Source organism: Pinus tabuliformis, chromosome 5_1, assembly GCF_031772625.1.
Source record: "Pinus tabuliformis cultivar Carrire ecotype Pingquan chromosome 5_1, CPIR1, whole genome shotgun sequence".
NCBI classification, from domain to species: domain Eukaryota; kingdom Viridiplantae; phylum Streptophyta; class Pinopsida; order Pinales; family Pinaceae; genus Pinus; species Pinus tabuliformis.
The window spans coordinates 932,152,696-932,162,059 of record NC_142305.1 but is presented as its reverse complement, the minus strand read 5'-3'; positions in this window follow the sequence as shown (position 1 = coordinate 932,162,059).

Genomic DNA, 9,364 nt, shown 5'->3' with positions numbered 1-9,364 from the left:
AGTACAGTTGAGGCCCTCAGAAACTGTGGGTTGCTAAAATAATTCAGGTTGTCTAAAATGAGGCAACAATCAAAACTATTGCAGTTCCTAGTTCATGCATGGGATCCGACAGGTTAGGCTTTTCACATAAGAGACAAAGTTGTCCCTATTTTGATTGATGATGTTTCTTCCTTATAGGGTTGTCGAGACGTGGTGCCCCCATATCTCTTTTAGGTGCTTCCCATGGAGGGGAGTCAGTGAGGGGATATGTTCGACAATTCTGTTGGCCAGGTACACAACCTAACAAGGACGGAAAGATAATCATCAAGGACATTCGTTATTTGCCTTTGAGAACAATCCTTTTCACCATCACAAAGTTGGCAGGCAGTGTGAAACTTCATCTGGCGAACATATCATATGTGAAATATGCTCTTGAGTGTCTTGAGCCAGCTTTATTCAACTGGTGTGAGGAAGTACTTTCTTCACTGAAAGAGCATCTGAAAAAGGTAAAGAGTGGTAAGACCAAGAAATTTAGCTATGGATCACTCTTAATTGCTTTTACCTTAGAAAGAATTCCATTGATGCAACCCCATCATGTAACACTGGGTGTAGCTGGTCCTAGAGATCCACAGATGCAACGATGGGTCGAATTGATGGCTATACATGCTGGTCAGCCATCGATTACATTCACCACTACATTCTTCAGTTGTCTCAATTGACAACACATTGTCGTTGAGGAGCATCCATACTCAAGGATGGACTTTCATGGAGATCCAGAGTTGAGTCTACGAGTGGGCGCTCAATGGGGTGTTATAGGTAAATTGTTTTTGACCAATTTTTTTTTTGATTTTTAAGTTTCTACATGTTTTTGTGTTTTGATGTTCCAAGAATAAACTAAAATTGTTCTCATGCATGCATATGTGGGTACTGTTCGACCTATGAGGCACCAACAGGAGGCAGGTGGGCCAACACAGAGAAACATTGGGAGAGCAGTTCTCCAGGATTTGGATTTGGCCGAGACACTCGCAGAATTGCAGGATCATGCGGAGGGATTAACCCTTGGTATTCCGTATGTCTGGATCGAGGAGTTACCTATGAGGATGCAATGCCATACTATTAGTGTTCCAGGCCGTTGGATGCGGCTCTTGTGCATGATAGCTCAGGCTGTGACCTATTATCATGAGCATCAATAGGTCTACTTAGGATGTTTTTGCATGCATTTTGAGTTTTTAGGTCAGATGACCAAACATGTCTTGGACACAAGTTTTGTAAAAACTTTTAAAACATCTATCTATTTTTACTTTCAGAGTTTTATTATATATGGTTATGTGCAATCCTATTCAACTAGTGATATGAATTGAAAATTTACTTTTACATGTGTTACAAATGTCTATTTAACACATAGTTTGCTAATGAGTTGGTTAATGTGTTAAAGTTTATGGAAATATGTTGATATTGAATGTACTCAAAATGTCTTTCCAAAATATGAACTCTAAGGAACATACAAAATTTTTTTGGGTTTCGAATGGTATAACCATTTGTTAGCTGCAATATGAAGAGTTGTGGGTCTAGCCTTAGAATGATTCGGCGAATGCCAAGTGAAATGGCATTAGAGAGAGGCTAGATCAATGTGCTATACTCAGTGATATTATTCATCGATTGACCAATACAAATCCCTTGAAAACTCACTAACTCGCCACTTGGAGCGAAAATGGCTCATGCTAAAGAAGATAGGTTCTGCGTACTATGACTCGCACCATCGGCGTAACCAACAAATGGTTCCAAAGGTTCTGACATCTACAACAAATGTGAAGTGGATTACTTAACCACATAAAAACTCTAAAAGACACAGTAACACACACATGCAATTAAAGCATATATACAGTGATTTTTACTACACTCAATTAAGCATAGTAATGTTTGAGGTACAACCCATTTTGGGGCCGCGACAATGGAATTCCATCATAATCCACCAACCAAAGCGGTTCAAATTTTCTTGCTTCTAGTTTATCAGCTTCCTGATCGTAAAGCAAGACCGGGTCTCCTTCTAAGAAAATGCGAGGCTTGACATTTCTATCATATTGTGCCTTGATTCATTTCTTATGCACTTCGTTAGCCAATGTAGCTTCACGATGGGTTTCATCCAGATGGATAAGATCCAAGAAACACGTTTCTTCTTTAGAAGTGTCAGGTAACAGGTCAAACGCGAGATTGAGAGATGAAATTTCGCATTGTATCGACAAGATTGCCTCCAGACCATACACCAATTGAAATGGTGTGAATCCAGTTGTATTTCTCACTGAGGTTCGATATGCCCACAAGGAAGGGTACATGATTAAATGCCAGTTTCATTTATGAACCCCTATAATTCTTTGAAGCATTCACTTCAGGTACTTGTTGATGGCCTCAACTTGTCCATTTGCTTGCAGATAATAAGGAGTAGAACTATTATGTGACAGTCCTAACTTGGCAGTTAACTCAGCCATGATGTGATTGTGGAAATGCGACCCATGATCTGCAAGCATAACCTGTGATACACCAAATGGGGCAACCATGTGGTTGAAAAATAAAAGAGCAACCGTCTTGCCACTGTTGTTTAATGTTGGCATTGCCTTGGCCCATTTTGTGAAATAGTCAACGACGACTATAATGTACCCATGCTCCTCGGCCGAGGTGGGGTTACATGTCATGAAGTCAATGGCCATTTGGTTAATGGTCCAACAATGATGACATGATGCAATGGTGCAGGTGGAAATCTAGCTTTACGGTCATAGATCTGGCATGCGTGACAACTTCTAACAACAATTATGCAATCTTTGAATATGGAAGGCCAGAAGTAACCAGCACAAAGAATTCTTTGTGTGGTAGCATAACCAGATAAGTGTCCACCACAAGCACCTGAATGGAAATCATTCAAAACTTTCTCAGCTTCCTCATGAGTGAGGCACCTTCATAAAATCGTATCGATACCATGACAATAAAGAGTGTCACCAACAATTAGATAATCTTTGGCTTGGTATCGGATATGTTGTTGTTGCGAGCAGGAGGTATCAGGCCGGCAAGTTTGGGTCTGCAGATAAATCAATATATCTCCATACCACGGATCAGATGATGAAATAAAGAACAGATACTGATCTAGAATTGATGGTTCTGATGTTGAATCAATGGTATTTGAGGGAAGGTCGCAAAGAAGCTCGACGAAGACTAGAGATTTATTTGATTTGGATTTGATGAATTCCAAATCAAACTCCTGCAAAATGACGATCCATTTTGAGTATTTCCCCCGAGCAATTGGCGTGAAAAAAGATATGTCATAGGGTTGCAATCCGAAATGACAGTGGTCTTTCGGAGCAGGATATAGTGGCGAAATCTCTATACAGCTTGAACAACTGCGAGAGCTAACTTTTCGACATAAGAGTACTTAACCTTTGTATTATTTATATTTCGGCTCAAATAATATATCATATGTTCAATCCCATCTTCTTCTTGGACTAAAACCATTCCAATGGTTGTATTTGCAGCAGCGAGATACAGGAAGTAGTTGTTTTGATAATTCAGGGAATACATTAATGAGGCTCTAATCAAGGTATCTTTAAGAGCATCAAAGGAAGCTTGCGCAACTTAGTCCCAATGGAAGGGTGTCCCCTTTTCCAATAAACAAGTAAATCCTTTAGCCATTTCAACATAATTGGGAATGAACCTCCTCAGAAAGTTAGCCTTCCCTTGGAGTCTCTATAATTGTAGTATATTGGAAGGTGGAGGTAAATCAAGGATTGCCTGAACCTTAAGTGGATCGAGTCGAATTCCCTCCTTAGACACTACGAATCGAAGAAAATGACCAGAACCAACACAAAACACACATTTGTGTGGATTGAGTCGTATTTTCTAGTGTTGGAACTGTAACAATATAACTCTCAAATGCTGCAGGTGATTAGTCCGTTTTCGTGAATGAGCAGGTAAATCGTCAAGGTATGGTTGAAAAATATGTTTGCTATCATGGAAGGCATAATTCATTGCCCTATGAATTGTTGTCCCTACATTGTTCAAACCAAATGAGAGTTTCCTATAAGCAAATGTGCCCCATGGAAAAATAAATGCAATTTTAGATTGGTCCTATGGGTGGATATTGATCTAATTATAGTCGGAAAAACCATCTATAAATGAGAATATTTCGCATCCGGCACATTCATCAATAATCTAGTCAATAAAGGGAGTAGGATAAGTGTCTTTTGGACAAGCCTGATTAACATCCCTATAATCGACACACACTCATATTGTCCCTTGTTTCTTCATGACATGAACAATATTGGAAACCTAATCAGTAAGAGGAACAGGGTAAATGAAACCAACATGCAAAAGTTTTTCAACTTCTATTTTAATAGCAGCAACCTTCTTTGGATGAATAGGATAGAGGCATTGTCACACTGGTTTGACATCATGATACATTTTGATTTCATGCTCAACTATACTAGAGTCAATTCTTGGCTTCTCCTCATATGACCATGCAAATACATCTTGAAATTCATGAAAAAGAACACGATAAATATCAAGTTATGATGGAGAACAAGATTTTCCAACATGAATGTTTTCTAGAATGTTAGGTTTGGTCGAAATATTGATAGAAACTATTTCTTCAATATTTGACAGGTTTTGCTCAGAATCTACTATATCTATGAAAACATAAATCGAAAGAAAATTGACAACTGAAGGGCGACTAAGTTCATTTGAATAATCTTCTCTGTGATCTGGAAGATGGGAACAATGATGATAATCTTCCCATGGTTCTCCTTCCATCATCATTGATTGGATGATTCCTTCATCAGTAGAAAATATATGTGAAAAAGGATCAGAGGAAGTACCATATTCTAATGAACAATCTACCCATACAATTGACGAAAATGGATTTGGGTTCACCGCACAAGCCAGAAAGATTGATTGCTATGCTAGCTCAATAGGGCTTAGCGACATGATTTCATTACTACTATCAACTTCAAAACTATTGGTAATCTTCCTTAAGTCAGATGAAGTGGAAGATATCATGTTGCAAGTCTCAACTTTTGCCACTTCCACCAAGTTTGATGGTGGTGGTAGTGAAAAAGTACCCATTAGGGAAGAATCTTTAAAGAGACCTACACCAATGTTTTGGAGAGATAGTGGGGGTCTGTGTACCAACAAAATGCATCCAATAACCTATGAACAAGAGGCAAAGAATGCGATTTGGTTGATAACTATAATTCCACCTTTATGAGGGAATGCAATCATACAAAAGTATGTTGAAACCACAACAACCATAGCATAAACCCACGGTCTTCCTAGTAAAATGTTGTAGTCAAGGGGTCCGTCAACAACCTCAACTTCAACAGTTACTGTTTTTCCTCCTAGTTTGATTTGCAGATTACTCAATATCCCACAAGGCGTATATGTGCATCCGTCAAAAGATTTTAACGTTGTTGGTGAACGTGACAAAGGTGGTGAGCCAAGTGTTTTCCAAAAACTCATAGACATTATACAAGTGGATGCCCCCTCGTCAATAATGGTTCGATGAACAAGTTTATTCAAGGCATTTTCTTGAATCAGGGATGCTAATTTCATTGGTAACTGCAACATATAACCCGCATGGTTGAAAACCACAAGATTGGAATTAGTTGGATCGATTCCACCAATTGCTGACAACAAAGCCTGCTTTTGGGAGGGACAGTTCTGAAGTACCTCGAGCATTGAAATAGTAGAAGGTGACTGAGCCAAATCTTCTACTATGTTATAATTCTATGTAGCTTGAGCTCGAGGGTTAAATGTCGATTTATGTACAACTCCCTTAGGCAGTTTTATTGTTAACTCTAGTGAAATAGGTGGTGGAATAGGATCATTCAAAGTTGAAGTCGAAGAGTTAGGTTGATCAGCCTAGTTATTTGACGAAGATGGTTGATTTCCATAATCTTTATTTCGTGTTGACACCAAAACATCATCTTTCGGCTTAGAGGTGGATAACATAAGCACTTGGGAAGTGGAAGCATGGTCTGTAGCAACCATATTTGTCTCCGGTTTTGGAAAAGGATCAATCAATACCACAGATGTGTTAGAAGTCTTCAAAAGCTTTGAGACTTCAGAGCGGTGAGGACAATCTCGCGTAAAATGCTCATTGTTACAAATCAAACATGGGTAACGAGGTTTCCTAGCCAAAGCAGAGGAATCAGATGATTTCTCTTGAGGGGAGTTATTTTGTTTCTTCTTGTTTCCCCTTCTTCTTACTTCCTGGTTGCTTTTCATTCTTGCCCTTGTCAGATGACACGACATTGATTTCAGAAGTAAGATTGTTATCAGGTGCATTTGTAGTTTGATTGTAAATGGAAAGTGTTTGACCAGATGGTCTACCTACCATTTGTGTGCTCGAAGAACCAATCACACCGTCACTCCATGAGAGTCCTTACTCAATGGTGGAGGAGGAACAACGAAATTTGGTCGGGGTGCATTCAAGATCTTTTCATAGAGCATGCAAGACTCTATATAAATCAAGTCCAAATATTGGGCACGAGAAATCGCTTGCTCTTCTATGGAAACTCCACCTTTCGCCACATCCTCAATGATAGATGGAAGCAAGGATTTTATAAACCACTTAGCCAAAAGATGATCAAGAACATATGTTTTAACCATTCGAAGACGACGATGCCACTCATGAATATGATCAGAGATATGAGTAGTAGTAGTCTGTTTAAAGTTGGTTAATAGTTCCGTTCCACTCTCATATCATATGGGTAACTGGAAGTGGGTTAGAAACGTGGTATCTAAGGCAGTGAAGTTATCGAAAGAAGCTAGTGGTAACTCAATGTACCACTTCACAGCTGGACTAATAAGCGTTCTTTGGAAAAGACGTAGTCTAACAGAATCATCACAAGGAGTTTGATGAACACCATAAATTAAAAGTCATGACATGGTTTGACGGGTCTTCTCCAGGGTTTCCAATGAATTTCAGAATATTAGAGTGTAAATTATGAGGAATCACTAGCCACCAAGGCGCATAATGAATTGGGTCATTGGTGAGCCGGTTTAGATTTGGTAATTCAAGTGTCACAACGAAAGGCAACTGTCTATTGAGGTCAGGTTGAGCATATCCAAGGTAAGATGGGATTGCCTGGGAAATAGGCCTTTGCATTCCAGCATAAGGCATATGCTGTTGGTAACCTTGATAAGGGTAAGTTTGTTGAGAAAATTCGGCATAAGGTTGTTGCTGAGCATCGAGATACATTTGATGTTGTCCAATCTCAGCATAGGCTTGTTGACCAGGACCTAGATAAACTTGTTGCTTGCCAAACCCAGCATAAGCTTGTTGACCAAGTCCATGTTGATGTTGGTATTGCTGGAATTATTGTTGTTGATATTGGGGCTACCAAGGTAGCTGAGTCAACTATTGTTGTTGTTGGTACAACGGTTGTTGTTGCCCACCAATGTAAGGTTGACCAGGTTGTGAATTGTTGGGTCCCTATAATACTAGTGATTACCCCATTTCTACTGTAGTTGTATCCCTTATTAATATTTTTGTGCCCCTATTTCCCCCATATTGTTATTAATGTGCCCCATAGAATCCATCTATTGTTATTTTTGTGGCTTTATATTATTATTGTTAGGTCGCCTGGGTTATATTGTGACTCCTTAGACTCTTATATATAGAAATGAGGTTTTGTCATCTGAATCATCCAAGAATTGCTCATTTATGTAATGTAAAGGAGGTTGCCCCCTCGAAGAGGCTGAATTCTAAGGCGTGGATCTCTCTTTTCTATCTTTTTGTGAGCTGGTTTCTTAACATTTGGTATCAGAGCTTTGGATTCTAGGGTTTCACTGCTCCAAACAGGTCATCGTGGCATTTTCGCTATAACTTTTTTTCTGCGACGTTTCAAAAGCTAAAAAAAAAAACCCATTTGAGAAGAAATCACGCTGAATCTTGGGTCCAAATTTCAGAGCTTTTCGCACTATATTTGTGGATATATGATCTGAGGAAGTTGGTCTTTTTGCAGACTCCTGAATTACATTCCAAACAGGTGACCTGGGGAAAATTGTCATAACTTTCTCTCTGAGCATCGGATTGAAATTTTGTAAGAAGGTACAAAAAGAGGACAAACTGTATTTTCTTTTATATCTTTTTCAGATCCAAAGATCGAAACAGTGACTCGTGGCACGTCGTACAAGTTCGCTCTACTGAACTAGTCTATAATCAGGTCATCTTGGGATATTGTGCATAACTCTTCCTTGGAGAATCCAACTTAGATCAGACTGGTGGCATTGGAAAGAGGACACAAAGGGCTACTACAGGTAACCATTTTAGAATTGGATGATTCGAAATTACATAGATACATTAGATTCAATATCAAGCTTCTACAAAGTGAAAAAAGGTGTGTAGTTTTTTTAAAATTTTTGAATAAGCTTGGTTTGAAAAATTAGTTTGAATCGGTAATTGATGCCCCGAGGAAAGACAATGCAAACACCTAGTAAGCAACCTAAAAGCTCTAGCATGACTTATGAAGAAGAAGAAGAAATGCAACATGATATATCAAAATTACGAGACCAAGTGCAACAAGTGTCACTTGCAAAAAAAGCAACAGAATCTAAGATGGATGGTTTAAGGAAAGATGTAGAAGCTAAGATGGATGGTTTAAAGAAAGGTGTAGAAGCTAAGATGGATGGCATGGAAGCTAAGATGAATGGCATGGATGCTAAAATTGATGGCATGGATGATAAGTTGGAAGAATTGAAGATAAATATGAATAAGTTGCTACAAGAAATGGTCACTAATGGTGAAAGGGTAGTAAAGGAAACTCATGATGAGAACAAAAGAAATGTTAATCATGATTCCATAGACTCTAATCTTGGATCGAAGACCCACCATATTCCAAAAATCGATATGAGGAAGTTTGATGGCAAGGATCCCGCAACATGGATATTACAAATGGAGCAATTTTTCGATCTCAATAATGTGAAAAACACACAAAAGGTACGTATTGCAACTTTACATTTGGAACCAAATCAGTTTGTATGGTATCAATGGCTTTGCCCTTATAAAAAAATTATCACTTGGGCAATTTTTACGGAAGAATTGACAGCACATTATGAGGATACAAAAAGCAACACTTTTTTTAGCCAATTGATAAGTCTCAAACAAAAGGGTTCAATAATGGAGCACATTGAGGAGTTCCAAAAATTGAACATAAGGGTAAAAAATATTCTAGAGGAGCATAGGATTGATGTGTTCATAGGGACTTTAAAGGATAATGTCCAACATGATGTTCGCCTTTGGGAACCTGATTCATTAGAGAAAGCATTCAGGTTAGCAAGAAAAATGGAAAGCAAAATTATAGCAACCAGGAAGCATAACACTCACAACTATAAAGATGGA